This window comes from Falco biarmicus, chromosome 9 (genome assembly GCF_023638135.1).
Source record: "Falco biarmicus isolate bFalBia1 chromosome 9, bFalBia1.pri, whole genome shotgun sequence".
NCBI lineage: Eukaryota > Metazoa > Chordata > Aves > Falconiformes > Falconidae > Falco > Falco biarmicus.
In genome coordinates, this window is record NC_079296.1 from 23,779,120 (window position 1) to 23,795,230 (window position 16,111).

The following is a 16,111-nucleotide window of genomic DNA, read 5'->3' on the forward strand; positions in this document are numbered from 1 at the left end:
TAGATCATTTTACATTTGCATTTAAAGATAAAATTTAAAATAGTTAATACCTAATAAAAGACATTTCTCAGTATCACAAGAAGATATCTGTCAAATAAAATACTAGACAATTACCACCTCTAGATTACTTTTTTTTTGACATATAGCCAACATAAAATTCTGAGCATGTTCGTATCTCATATTTCTTGTTTTTTTTCTAAGCCCAGATGATCAGACAGACCATGCTGGAAAGTTGGAGGTTGGATATGAATCCTTTGGAGGAATGTTAGAACTGATATTCTGCTTCCAGCCTTAATCATCCTCCTCAAAGATTCAGCAGATAGGTAGTAGGAAACTAGGGTGTGTATCTGCATCTTTCAGGAGCCTGTCCCAGTTCTGGCCTCTCTCTGCTGTGAGCATCCTTAAAAGACACATCAAACAGCACAACATGAGTTCAAACAACTTTGCTTGTAACTGCAATGAATCTGAAATGTACGGATGAAAGATTTATTAATGTTGTGCAAGGTAGAGTGCCCTCGTGTTAGCAGAAACAGTTTGAATCACTGAGTGAGCAGGTCAGGTCATCAAAGAGAAATCAGCATGGTAATTGGAACAGCATTCTTAACCTAATTGCAATGGAGGCCAAGCTGTCATCTGTAAAAGGACCCTGGGTAATGACAACCACAGAAATTCAGCAGTAGTAATCCGGGCTGCACCTCCCTTTCTGCTGCTATGGTGGATTGGGATGTGTGGCTCAGGCTGAGGCAGTCGGTAGTACCTCCCTTGGATTTTCAGCTACAGTGACTTCAGTGGACTCCAGCCAAGATATGCTAACAAAACAATTTTCCCTGGGGAGAGACAAGCCTTATCGTTTGTGCCTGTGGAGATGCTGGTACAGGAACAGTGAAAATTATGACTCAGAAAATTTCTAGCATGCATAAACTCACAGGTGAACCTAGAAAGTTTCCTAAGCTTTGATCATGCTGTCCTTCCTGACACTGGAGAATATTAGGGGGTGAGGGGGCGGGGTTCTTCACTAAAAATAATGAAAGCCACGTACAGAACTGTCCACTGCTTCTGGCGCCCTTGGAAATATTACTACGGCATTTTCACCCATCACCACAGAATTTCTAATGATTATACGGGCCCAACCATCCAACTGGTGATTTTAGCATCACTCTAACAGAGGGACTTCATTCCAGTTAGCAGGCTGAAATTAACTTCTACTCCTCTTTGTAAGCCTGAAATGCAAGTCAGTGGTATTGTCTAGCTTTTTCAGAGTGAAATACTTTGAAGTGCCTATCAATACTTTCTTCTGGCTAAAACTGTTCTGACCTTGCACCTCAGTTTTTGAGGCCTTTTTTTCTAAGACTTTGAAAAGATATGTTTTTGTTCAACACTCATGTACTGTAACTGTACCATCATTCCCAGGCATCATTGGCTTTCTGCCTTTTATTCAATAGGCATGAATCCCTTCCACAGCCTAGCATCTGACTTTTTTCTGCATGATACTGCCACTGCTCTGATTTATTTATAGATTTTCAGAAACATATATTCTCAGTGTCTCCCAAGTTCTCACTTTCTCCTGGGTTCCTCCACGTTTCTCCTCCCATTTTGGAGGACTGTTGCGGTTGACCATTGGGGCTTATTGAGGAGCTGGTGGCAAAGTCATTTGGATGGACTTCAAAATTTACTGCAAATCTCTTGTCTGTCACAATGGCCAAAACACATATTAGGCCACCGATAGACTGATCTTACTATTTTTGAAGCTGACCTGACATGCACTTTCTTTGCCTTTTACTACACTCAGCTCTAAAAGGCCAATATTCAGACACTTCTTCTCACTAGTATTACCCACTGAAAATGCTTCATTTATTTGTACAGCATGGATTTTTGGGTCTGAATGTAAAATTCAACTGATATCGTCTCTGGAACTAGAGTGCCATCAGGCTATAAATGAAAGCTCATCACATGCTGCCATTCACCCCCCTCTGAAAGTCAGATTGGCATGGTAACACAGCAGGAGTTCTAATTTTGGATTCAAAGGCCTCTAAGAAACACAACAGTAAAAATTAAAACCTCATGTATAAGAAATTAACAACAACAAAAAGCAGCTGCATGCATACATTTTTTAGGGTGCTGTTTGGTTAACCCCAGTTCAATGAAAAGGAGAAATTTCCTCAGTTATTATTTTTACATGATGGAAAAATGGGTATGAAAGCTCTCTGTGATGAATATTTACTAAAAGAAGTTGCAGACACTCACTGTCCAAAGTCAGACTCCCTCCTTGTTGCTCAATTATGTTCTGTTTATGGTGAAAGAAATACACAATAAATAGATTGCTTCTTACCCTGGGCAAGGATAAATAAATTCAACCTTCATCACTGATGGCATGGAGGGGTGGATGGCCATCTCAAAGATCTTTTACACAGACTCTGTGGATAGGGATGGTCCACACAAGCGTACATCAACCTTACTCTAGAAAGACCTTTGCTAGGCTGTTGCCAACAGGGTTGAGACAGGTCCTGGTATAAAGAATTTGCAAGGTCCTTGTTTAATTCCTTGTTTAACACCTTGTCCTTGCATTTTTTTTTTTCAAATTTGCACCTGGGCACCTTGCAGTCTGTCTGACTGGTGTTACTGGTGTTACAGTTGTCTAACTGATACACTTGCATGTATAGATGTGCCAGTCCACGGATAAAATGAGGACTAGATGAGGTGGCTGGAGAGTGGCTACACAGAAGCGTATAACATGATGGGCTACAAGTGTAGCTGTACCTGTTGACTCTAATGGGGAAGAGTGGGCCTAACAGCTGTGTCCATCACCGAAAAACACTAAGTTTGGTGATCCTTTCTGGGAACTTGGCTTTCTTGCTTAGACTGACCCCATATGGGATATTGTGACTGCCAACAACTTTCTCTAATAAATGTGGACTTAGATACAACCACAGTTGCTGTAAATCCTACCCAATGATGCTTGCTTCCAGGGATTGCTTTGTTCTCCATTTCACTTAATTTGCATAAGCCTATTTATTTGGCTGCTGTAACATGTCTGAATTTTGGATGCTGAAATACTCTGGGATGGCATTATTTGGTTCTTGAGTAAGGTTTTCCAAAAGCCCTGGGAATTTTGATTTAATATGGCTGCTTAGTTGGTGACTAAACATTTATCCAGTTGCTGATGTCTTTCTTCATCAATAAGAGTGATATATTTAGAAAATCCCATGTCACAGCCTCTAAACAATACTATATCTAGACTTAATAATATTGAAACAAAAGGGAATTTGGTGAGAAAAAAAATCTGGGCTGTGGTGACTAATACAATAGATAGTCAGATACCATTGAGAGAATCTGAATTGCAGCCACAGCACCAAACAACCAATAGCGTTAATAAATCCAACAAAATATAAAGGTTCCTTTTCAGACAGAAAGCAAAATTGTTGGAAATCAGCAGTGGTAGTTTTGTATTTTTATTTTTTTTTAATTCCATATCTGGAATAAAGAAAAAAACCCACAACCTGTTAATTTTCACTGTGGAAGAAATATCCTCACTCCTTGTAGTCCCTGACATTTCCTTCCCTTTTTGTCTTTGGCTATGTGTGAAAGATTTGTTGATAGCACTTTAATTAAGGAGAAAAAGTTGTTTCACACTTTTCGTGCAGATGCCCTCCCAGTGATCTCCTCCACACTTTTCTCCAGACTGCTTTCCACTATGAAACTGTGCTGGTGGCAGGGAGAACATTTAGCCCATTCTACCACATCTTGTGGGGCTGGGCTTAACTACAACTAACCAGACAGTAGGACTTTTCCCAGTGGCACTCAGATGGTATCCAAGATGGAGTGATTTATACAGCTGGTGAAACTCCTCATGTCTCAGTCAATGTCTTAGAGTGAGAGAATCTACAGTTCAGAAGATGCATGAAATATTAAGTCCTGAATTGTTGCAGACATTAAAAACTCCAAAATATCTATGTACAGGAGTTAGTGCTGCGGATTAGTTCTTGCTCTGACAATGAGCAAGATTCAAAATATGATATGCTGTTTTCTCAGATTTTTTCTCTGGGGCCAATTATGTACAACAACATTCTTCTTCCTGTCCTAAAATGTTACTGCATCTGCTCTGAACAATTAAAACAGCCATTATGTCCCTGCCTCTGGATATAGATGCATTTCACTAGTGAAGGGATAATGCTGCATATGGCCATTGTTTTGTAGGGGTTTTGATAACAAGATTGCTCAGTACTGATTATAAAGGTGGCAAGATGAGGATTTATTATGCTGCAAGAGCATTGGGGGAAAAGCCCAAGTCCACCATTCCTCTAGCTGGGAACCCAGGGAAGTGATGGATGCCTCCGTACCACCACTATTGGAGTAAATCATAGTGACAGTGTTTCAAAGATGTCAAAAGCAGAACTGTCTGTCAGCATGCAACATTTATTCCTAACCTATGAAAAAAAGGGGGAAAAAAACCCAACCAAGCAACCAAACAACCCAAGAAATTAGAATTTTAATCTTTACTGAGGCTAAGGAAAGATATCAGTGAGGAATAAACCCGGCTGATTCCCAAAACCACGTATTGGAGGGTGAGAGAAATTTACCCAAATTTGCTCAAGAATAGTATTATCTAATGGCAGTTAGGCAGTGTCAGATTGCTCCAGAGAACTGTGTTATGCTTGCAGAGCTTTTCTTAAGCAAGGCACCTCGACTTGAGAAAAATTAGCTTGCTGCTGTAACACAGTTAGAGGAGCTGATTGCACTGAGTTGTCCATTATAAAGGCAGTTCTTACCTTACAGCAGACTGGGGAAGAGAACAACAGTCTTGAATAGGCCCAGTTAGTAGAAAACAAGCCAAATGCAAAGAGGGGATTTTTTTTCTTTCTCTAACCTATGATGTGAGTTTTGCCTTGCAAGTATCTGGAGTGGTATTAATAAAAGGTGCTGCTTCTGTGCTAGTGTCTGGTTGAGAAATCCTCCAAGAAAAACAGCTGGGGAAAAATACCTACAAATGAAGGATCCATAGAATTCCCTCCTGGGACAATTTTGTAGCTGTCAATGCAATTACACCAGAGGTGAATTTGTTTAGGTAAGTCCAACAACATGCTAATCCCAAACTAAAATATTCCAGGAATTATGGTTTATGACTGCAGGTGGTGAGATGATGGACACAGAACAGCAGAGACATCCCTTCCATTATTTTTAATAAAAATGGCACACTAAGCTGCTTCTAGAACCCATACTGCTTTTTCTTTTTCACAAAACAGGATAAGGTCTATCACTCAGATTTCCTGTCTCATCCTGAGCGATTCTTTGCTATTGAACCCTTCGGAATAATAATAGAAAATGAACTAAAATAGAAAATAGAGAAAGTGGAATCCCATAATAGCACTAACTAGCAATAACCTCTCTAACCAGCCACCACAGGTACTCAAACCTTTTTAATTGATAACAAGAAGAAATAGCTTTGCCCTTGTGAATCAATGAGATACTCATGCAGGGTGTCTGCAGTAGGTTAGTTCATGTATTCTGGGAGAGGATGAGAGAAGAATGGAAATTGAAAGTACATGGAAAATCTGTTGACTATTTTTGAAATATAGCTGCCTGACTGTCGTCTTTTATTTAGACAAAACAACTTGTAAGCAGAATTCCCATCACAGAAACATTACTGTTGCCGGCTGGAGAACCGCTCACTGCAGATGCACTTTCTGCATGTTGCATTTCAAGCCCTTTCAGTGAAGAGAGCATTTTGCTCTCTTGTTTGAGAGCTTTTCTGAAAGATTTTCTGCCAAAAAAGCATCCAAATAACCCACCAAGGGAAAAAGCCCCAACCCCAAAATACCCCATGCATTCCACTATTTAACTTTCATCTGTATAGAAAAATATAGCCTGTCATAAGATACAGAGGTCCGATGGAGAACAGCAATGGGGAACGCATTTTAAAAGCGTCCATTAAACCTAGCAGGCAACATTAATTTTTCACCTACAGAAGGTGTGAGCTGGAGGTATTTGGGAGTTGGAGGAAAAAAATGTGAATGCTTCAAAAGCAGTGAAATTTATGTTAGTGGATACCTGTGTGATTCGAGCTGGATGTCCTTACTGACTGCTGGATATTCTAAAATCTTAACCTTTGAGCTAATCTTGAGAGAGGTAGAGTTGACCAAATTCCAAATAAATTACAAGCAATTTGATTGTCTAAAAAATGACCGTCATAAATTTTTGTTGTAAACATATTCCTGTATTCATTTATTTAATTATATTACTTTGATTTCTATATAGTTACAATGTGTTATTATTCCCAAAGTAAATATTTAAATTTTCTGGACATCTTCAATGATGTTAGAAGGACTCAAGTGCTAATGAAGGTTTCAATGTTATTAGGCTGAAATACTTAAAAAATGCTGGGTAGAGGAGGACGTTTGGACCCAATTCAGTGTCCAGGCTGGCTAGGGTCCATCCTAGGATTCTGCAGGTAGTGGCTAGAGTAATGGAAAAACCCAGTGTCCTGTTAAATACTCTCTGCTATTTAATCTTTCCTAATCAACAGCTTCTACAGATCACGAGGACACATTTAAAGCTGGATTTCCTAGAACAAAGAATCCCCAAGTTTCAAGACATTTCCATCTACTGTAATTTTCCTCTTTAAAAAAATAAAATAATTTTTACACATAGATTAGGTTATGAAAATAGGAACTTCTCTATCTGATATGGCATCTTTACACTTAGGTCGAGAATAGAAAGGAATTTTGAAAACATGGCTTTTTTACATCATTGTATCTCTTTTTCTTAGTCAGCTCCTGAAGTCACTAATTTCAGATTTGATGTACTGTCTAAAGAATGAAAAGACTTGATGGCAATTATTTAACATGTCACTGATCAATTAAGATTCCCTAAAGCCATGGCACTGTGCCCTGATGAATCTGACATTGGGCGAGGACATGGGAGAAGTTCTAGTTCTCTTTGTGTCCAAGTTAGTACCCTGCTGTGTATCAGTTTCTGTCTCCTGCCTCGTTTATATAAATGCCAGAATTTGCATATATAAACTTACACACATTTGAGAAAGGAAATACTTCTCCAGATCTGCTTATATAATGTCTGTTACCCCAAATGCTTAACCTTTGTTAGGATCCTCGGGTGATATTATTAAAATCTTAGGACTGTGTCAAGGTTCTGTATTCCTGAAGCTGCTGCACTTGGAATGGAGACGGAGCTTTCTTTCCAGCTTAATGGATTGAACTGTCTCTCAACCTTTTGTATGATATATCATTGCTAGCACTGTCTCCAAGACACTAATACAGAGCAGGCTCAATAGTATTGGCATGATAAAGTGAAAACTATTAATAAAGAAAAGCAAGTCCATCATATTCATTAGATTTAAGTGTAAGGGAAAGAATATAGTGTGTGGGTGATGTGGCTGGGAATTATATTACAAGGCCAATCAATTTCCTTGCAGAGTTTTTGTTGTCACTGTTGTTAGTGAGTAATTAATATAAATAATGCTGACTGTATTTAAATATAGAGGATACCAGGGAAAATAGTGTAGAAGATGGCAAGCAGATGGATCATTTAATTTATTCCCCAATTATAGTTGACATGTTGGGTATAGAAATCTGTGAGTCATCTATTATTTTTTATGGTCCGTTTTACAGCTGTGTTTATTGTTATAATAAATAAATACATTATCTCATTAGGCTGGTATTGTAAAAAGCTTGTAAAATAACAAACATCCTCCTCTTTCAGCACTTCCCCTCCGTATCAGGGTATTACAGCCAAAGAGGAAGGATGTATTTATACCTTATTAAGAACAAGGTAGATCTCACTTTGCTTGTAAAAGTACAGAGATATCCAGTGAAAATGACTCTCTCAAGTCAAGGTAAATAAATCTGATTCTTTTTAGCGGAGGTAATGGTGAGAGTCCTGCTGTATCTTTCCCCTGTTTGACAGAGGAGAAAACATACCGCTTGCCCTCGCTCTCCAGGCAGTAAATATACATTGCAAATAAATGTCGGATTGGCAATAAAATTCATTGTATTTAAGTTTCAGACTATCCCATAAAATGGCAATTTGATGGGGAAAAACAACCGACTCTTACTATTTAAAGTTCAGAATCTCTTTCTGAGACTGGCAATGGGAAGGATTTGCCCCATTCGGTTGCACCCAGCTGGCTGAGGGCACAGCCCACTGTCTGGGGCAGCTGGCTTTGAGATGGGCACAACAGCAGGGACCTGCTTTCTTGCTCTTCTCTCTGCCAGGAACTCAGAAAATCGTGATTTATTTGCAGGAAGGGAAGGCAGTGGAAGCACAATGGTTGCAGTTGCTATGCCCCAACCTACTCACAGAACCAGCAAGTCCGAATCTCCAAGCCTCTCCAAGCCAAATGACGAGTACCCATCTCAACTCAAGTAATTCCCAAATCCACCATCCTGTGCCAGAAGAAATGGCTGGCTCTCAAGCACTTCTTTCTCCAGAGGCCACAATTCAATTTTGTGCATCCTGCTGAGAGTCACTGCACAGATCAGTGTTTGGAGGGGTCTGAGGTTCACATGTACTTTCTCCCTGTGTGTGGCAGGAATCACAGCCTTCGAGTTGTAAAGTCATCCATCCAGCTAGCAGAGCTCAAGCAAACTACTCCTGTTGCTGGATGGCTATCCTTTCCCACTTTTAAAATCTATGGACAAGTTGCACCCAGGTGGGCTGGCATCTTCTACAGATGAGGTCCTCAATGTTTAGCCAGGGAGGTGGCACAGGGAACCTGCCAGCTGCTGCCCAGAACCCAGAATCAATAGTTCTCAAAGAGGTGCCAGTTGTCCCCGATCCAATACAACAACAGATCTTGCAACTTTAATAACTGTTTCACTGTCCTCAAGCTCTGAAAATGAGTAACACATCAGCCAAGGCAATACTGGCATCTCACATGGGCTGGGCTTTTTTTCTTTTTTTTTTTTTTTTTTTATAAATTTAAAAATTACAGGCAAAAACTATCTACAGATGTAATTTCTCATTGTTGATGCCAATTTACTTGACACTTCGTATTCTCGATTACCTTCCTTAGAACAACTGAGAAAAAAAAAAGAATCCTAGCTTTCATTATTTTAAAAAGATCATTTGGTCTCTGCTCTTCCCTCTAGAAGAAAATGTTCAGATATCAAAGCAATGTTTATTTTCATTCTTTTGAGCCAGGTTGGGATGTCTCTCTCTTAAATAATTCAACTCTCCTTCTATTGTGGAACCATAACTACACCAAATGCTGTATGCAGCACATTCACAAGAGCAGGGATCTTTTCTTCTGAGTGAGAAGCAGTTGTTCCAGAACAAGGATGTTTTGTTTTAGAAGCTCCTGAAACAGCAGTTCAGTCATCTGAAGAAAACCAATGACAGCACTGTTTTCCAAGAGGCTGTCTTTTCTTGGTTTGTTTAATTGGAGACCGGAGGAAGATGGCTCTGGGCAGCTGACAGTAATGGCAGATGAAGCGACCTGCTCAAAGCCACCAAAGAAGAAGAGCCCTGGGTTTGAGACCCAGATCACAGCTCCTGCTCTGCTCAGACAGGATCCCAGTTTCCAGGGATAATGAAAAGCAGTCGAGAAGTAAGGGACGAAGTTTGTCAGCTCTGTATTTCAACCTGGAAACAAGCAGCCCCCTCACCACTTCTCCCATTCCATACAGAGGTGACTCTTCATGACAAAGCAGGCTGATACTTGTGTTACTTTTGTTTTACATGACATTTAAAGAGGCAAGAGCTTGAGCTTTGGCTGAGGGGTCATCAGCCTGTGTGAAGAAGAAACAAAAAATGTTTAAGAAAGGCCGTTTTAAGCAGTACTAGTTCCTAGTTGCATAGCATACTCATCAGCTTAATCCCCTGAAGTGTCACAAGAACAGAGCTTTTTCAGCAAGTAGAGGAACAGCATGTACAAGCAATTACACATTATGTTCCTTCCTGATGGATCCATGGTCTCAGCCTCTTAGGTCTGCTGCTGATATATACATCAAGATTCTCATCTGATGTATTATGTCTACCACTGAACTCCTGTCCAAAGGAGATTTCTTGTGGAAGAAGGACTATATCTTTAGGAGATATAAAGGAGCTGTGTTATAATTTAAAAAACCATACCTTTCTAGACTTCAGTCAGAAGAATATTGGGGGAGAGAACACAGGACAAATTTCCAGCCGCTGATCTTTGACATCAACATGTTAGTAATGCATATAAAAATTCATCAGTCAAGGTGAGAGCCTTATCTAAAGAACAGTAGGAAGAATATTTCTCCACCAAATATATGTTCTGCTAGTTATAACCACACCGTGCCTATTCAAAGGAAGGATGCAGGTATACTGAATTATACCCACCTAGTGTGATCTGGGTAAAGAAAACAGACATGTGGCTCACAAAGTAAATCAAATCTGAAATTCTGTTACTTTGTGAGCAAATATCTCAACTTAACTATGTTAGCCTACAGTCTGCTAGAGGGCTATTACCCATTCTGTTATCTATAGCTTCCTTCTGCTTGGTCATATTGCTACTCACAGCTTATTATTTCTCCACATAGCTACTTTCCCTTAGTTGTTTCTAGCTATAATTAGAGCACAGATTTAGCAATGCACTTTTCCCTATTTACTTGTAAGATGTGGATGATGACTTGGTGGTTCTCTTTATCAATACATCTATCTACAGCTATTTCCACAAGCTTTTAAAGAATTGCCGGCTCAGGACAATGCTGATGTCTCCAGTGATGTGCAAACAGGCAGAGGTGTAAACAGAGAGCTGTTGCAGCTGTGCAGATGCTTCTCTGCTATGCAGCAAGAATGTGGAGTAAGCAGCCTGGCTTTGAGCAGACGCTAGCGCAATAATACAACTCTAGCCTGTGCTAGAATTTCTGAGGCAGCAGAAACGTGCATCCAGGCACCTTACTGCTGTCCATGCTGTACTGGGCATTGAGACATCTGGACCAACATGCTACATCCCTACTGATAGAGGCCAGAAAACATTTGGTTTTCTTTTAAATGGTGTTAAATGCTGTGGGTCAGAGTAGCAAAAAATAAAATAATAATAAAAAAATATCTGTCTTCCCTGTGCAGTCAAATGTTTCCAGCAAGTTTTTGAGAAGTATGAATGGAATATGCTTACAGAGATGTAGAGTTATGCTGTAGAATTGTGCATTATTCTGGCTTCCTTGTGAGAGCATTTGTCCTCTCTACTTAAATGTAATGCCTTATTAAATTCAGTCACACATTTGTGGGTGGGAAAAATGAGCTTATGCAGCATAGGAAAAAGAAACGTTACCATATTATGAGCAAGGATTCAAGAGGGTGTTCTAATAGAGGCTCCTTTAAACTTGATCTGGTCCTCATTGCATCTGCTCAGGTCCCAGAAGAAAGCTTACAAGCAAGAAGTATCTGAGTTCTCAGGACTGGAAACCAAACTTTGCTAGCAAGCCATGAACAGTGGACACTGAGTCCACCATTTCTTGGATCTATTGTTTGCCAAGCACTGGCAAGGGGAAGTCTCCTGTGTACACAGCCCACCAAGGCCTGCAGGTTTTGCTAAAATTTTGCATGCATGTCTAAGCTACAGGGAGAGACATGAGGCAATTGAGCTTGTTGCAACCAGGCAACTTTGTTCAACTACCAATAGCATTTTATTCCCGCAACTCCATTGCGTTCAGGGAATGGCAGGTGGCTGGACCTTGTTTTCTCTCAAAATGCTGGGGAGCTGGGTAAAGGCCTGGGTTTTCATTCTGTCAGTGACTGCAACAAAACTAGAAGAATAAAAGATAAAAAGAAAAAAAATGCATCAGCCCCTGCCTTACTATTCTTTCCCCTTAGATGGATTAGATTCAAAGTCCAGTCTTTCTAGTACGACACCTTTATTTAAAAAGAGCAGGCCTTTGCCTCTTCCATCCTAGGAACTGCCACTTGGTATTTCATATCTGATACCTATCCTTACACAGGTCATCTTTGCGTTCAGCCAAATTGCTCTCCTGCTCCTCTCCCAGAATCTGGAGGCAAAGACCACGTGGAGCAGAGGGGTGCTGAGCTCTGTCACTGGTGTAAGGAGAGAGCAGATCTGCTCTGCTCAGGCACGTTGTGCAATGTTTTCTTGGCAGGCTCAAACCCCGTGAACCTTTCAGGGATTAAAATTGATGAAATTCTCTGCTGCCACCAGGCTCTTCAGAGCACACGATTTTCTTGAGCTGCAGTCACTCAGAGTGGGAATTGCAGTCAGAAGGTCAGAAAGCTGTTAAGAAAAGAAAGTCTATATTGCTATTTTCCATTATTTGAAATCTAAAACTGATACTAAACAGCTATAGGTTTGATGATGCTTTCCTCTACCCCAGCAGCAATACAGAGCACAGAATTAATCCTTTGATTTTTTTTTAATTTATATCTATATCTATATTTAGATATAGATATATCTGTAAGAGAAGACAGGGATCTTCTGGTGCTTTTTGATATTTTTGTTGTAGGGAACTGTACATTTAAGAGGTTTACGTTAAGACCCAGCATGTGATGTTATTCATAGGCTTATGCTGCACCGTGCTGATCAGTCAAGATAGAAACACAGGGTGCAACTCTCTTGTCTCAACAAACTTGTCTGATTAATGCCCCTTACTGGTATTAATATACCAGCTGCACTATCTCTGTTCGAGATGCATTTGCATTACAAAAGAATTATTTTGTCTCAGCCTGTACAATTTCAAGTGATGTTGGTGGCTCACAAACGCTCACTGTCCAGGTTATTGTCCTGAACTGAAACTTTGCAGAGGAATGGGCTCCTGTCTCATCCATGTCAGTGTTATCTGCCTTTGCATGGCTATTTTTTTTCATTTTAGTTCATGCAGTCTAGATTTGCTTCAAACCTGTAATGAATGCTATGCTAATCTTTATCCTGCTGAGTTTACATTCAAGAATAGAAGTGAGGTCCTCTAGTAGATGCTTTAATTTTAATTTAGGATGGGAAGAGGAGATAGGGCTTGCCTGCAGTCATCTTTACACCTGCCTGTGATGATGTTCTACCTCTTTCCAAAACAGGTTTGAAAACCTCACCAGGAGGGAACAGAGGAATATGCAGAAAAATCATAAAAACATACATCAACTTTTACCAGTGAATTTATGAGCGATTGTTGCCCTGCATCTGGAAGCCTCAAAAATTAAAAACTTTCCTTGTTTTTGCTATATACAATATGTATGTCTTGTTCTTGAGGCTTCAGGGATATTTTGTACAATGATTTGTGTTTTAAGTGAAGGAAGTAGTGCTTCACTTCAGGAATTTTGAGCCTAGCTTCCTTTCAGTTTATTGTGTTACTTGTGTGCTGAGACAGGGAGGGAAGTGAGGGAAAGATGATGTTCAGGTAGTGACAGCTCTGGGGAAAGAGTGAGCAAGCAAGAAGGAGGCAGCTCAGATGAGAAGGAAATTTAGAGTTGAGAAACTAGTGAGGGGGGAAAAAAAGGCAGCCTGGTCTACATTATTTGAATGTGTTCCCCTCCTGACTTTTTATATGCTTTGGAAACTGAGTAAATGGGAGCATTTTTCCAATCTGCAATCAGTCAGATTGCCCCCGCTTTGGTGCTTTCAATCTTATTTCTTCCTAGACGAGAGGTTACCCAAAGTGGACCATGGATTTCCAAAAAGGCATTTCCAGCATTGTTTCTCTTCACACATAAAACATCCATTGCATGTTTGAAAGAGCTCATACAGTGCTTTGCTTCCTCTTCTATTTTATTTCAGACAGCCAGATACATCTGCATTCTTTCAGCTCACCCTCATTTCTGGCCCCCAGGCCTATTGAGGCAGCAACTATTTTCTTTGTCAGCACTCACCAGAACCTGATTCCAGGCAATTTTTGTAGTTTTCCAATACTACTGCACAAATTTCATATGCCTCACAGCCTATTTGCAAGTAATATAATCATGTACATAATTTTTCTAACTGGGGATTATGATGTTCTTTTCCTGGTTAAACGATGCCCAGAACTTGCTGCCATTTTGATAAATTTGAGATTTGTTTGTTTCCAGTAATTTGCAATTTCTGTGCTTCTGAGAGGAAGTCTTTTGTTGAAGAGCATCAGCAGAGGGAGACAGAATATACAGGAGAAAACATTTTTCTCATAACATGGGGCAGCAAGCTCTAGGGCTTTGGAAAGAGTCACTTAAAATTATCTGTTCGATGAGACAGATGCCCAAGTGCCAGCCGTGCTGATGTGGATGAGAACTAACAAACTCATCCACACAGGCAGAGCATAAAAATATTGCACAACAGCCAGGTCAATAGGAACTGGTGACCAAGGTCTCTGGGGAACATGTCTTTGGGCAGAGAAACCTGAGTCATGGTGGAAGGGGAGCTTGTCTGGGCTTTGCCACCGTAGCAGAGATGCAGTTCCTATTTCTGCTTGCAATTTCTCACCTCTCTCTGCGCTAAACAAACTATTGCTTTAGATTGCTTTTAGTGTTTTGGTACAAATAACACTAAACAGAAGCACGCTTAGGTTCATTGTTATAAGTGTTTTATAAATGTTACAATGTTAGTTCTAATCATTAACGTGGGGTGAAATGTCAGGGCTTTCCGTCGGTATTCAGTCTGTACGCTGAAAACAGCAAAACATTTATTCCCTCCACCCCAGGTAAAACACAAAACCTGCCATTTTTTATTGTCCACAGGAGGAAACATGGGTGGGGTGGGGTGTTTGTGGGTAGCTTCGGTTGTGCTTTATTTTTTTTTACATCTCAATACTTCCCTGTAGAAGTCCACTTTCTGTGTATAAATAGAAAGGGTTTTCTTTCTCTGATATCTTGACATAACTCAGCACTTTCAGATCAGAACTGCATAGGCCTCATTGTTGGAAATGTAATTAAAACAAAAGCTGCAGTCATGAGGACATCAGGGGATAACTACCTAGCATTACAGCAAGCACTGTGATTAACTTCAGACATTTGGCCCAATTTAATACTTACATACTGCAAGCTACTGAGATTCTGGTGAAATTTTTGAGAGATGTTTTCTTCTCTTCTGCTTTGAAGCCTGTAGTGAGAAGCTGCTTTGTATTATTTGCATTTTCATCTAGACTGGAAGAAAGCCTGTTGGATAGCATAGAAATTGCAGTGATTAAAAAGACCCAGTGACTGAACCAAAATCCAGGCTCTGACAGGCATAAGTCTCCCTTCAAAGACCGCCAACGACCCAGAACTAAAGCATTGTCTGCGTAACTTGTGCTCAGAGTATTTAAGAACCTAATCTTACCCTACATTTTATAGAAAGAAACCAAACGCTAAAGAAAGAAAAAGTCTTCCACGTTTGTAGCTCGCACAAATAAAGCAACAAAGGGAGCTTTAGCAAGCAAAATTTTTATTGTGAAATCACAGGAATTTCTCTGAAACACACCTTCACCCTCAGCTCAACTTACCCTAGAAAATAAACTGGTTCCATCTGTCTCTTATTTATGGGCTTTCTGGCTATATCAACTCCCTTCAGCTGGTCCCAGTGAGTAATGCATTTCTTCCTCCTGGCTGGCTTTCGTAGTAAAAGAGGATGGCTGCTTGGTCTTGTGAGCCTGGTAGTTGTGTTCTTATAAAACGGCTGCGTGCAGAGAATGTTGGAAATGGTATGTATTATTTGGGGTGGGTTTTGTGTTTATGTTGTTATTATCTGGCTTCTGGCACAGAAGAAACTTTTGTGTGTGCTAAAGGAGCTCCTTAGCAAGTGTTTCTGCACAAGGAGCATGTTGCAGAGTTGGGACTTGGTGATGTTGTGTGAGGAGATGGGGCAGTGTTGGGCAAGGACCTCTAGGTCATGGTTGTACTTGAGCGCTGCGAGGAGAAAACGGGGTCTGAAAGCACCCTGTGCAGGAGTATGGTAGTAGGAGTGTGGACTTAAAGTGGACTTAATCTTCTGACCTGATAACGCTCCCTCACAGGCAAAGCAGACCTCATCCTGCTGTGGGGAGGTTTCTTGGAAACCCCTTGCTCCCACTGGTCTGATTTTCCCTGGGATCCTGCCCCAGCGGCTACCTTTGCTACGCTAATAGCGCCAGGGACCCATGGCACACATGATTAGAAGGAGCATTTTGTTTTGTGCCAGGCTGCCAACGGCTTCCTCAGCCGGAGCTCAAAACAGTGAGCACCAAGCTGGGGCTGCGCTAGCTGAATG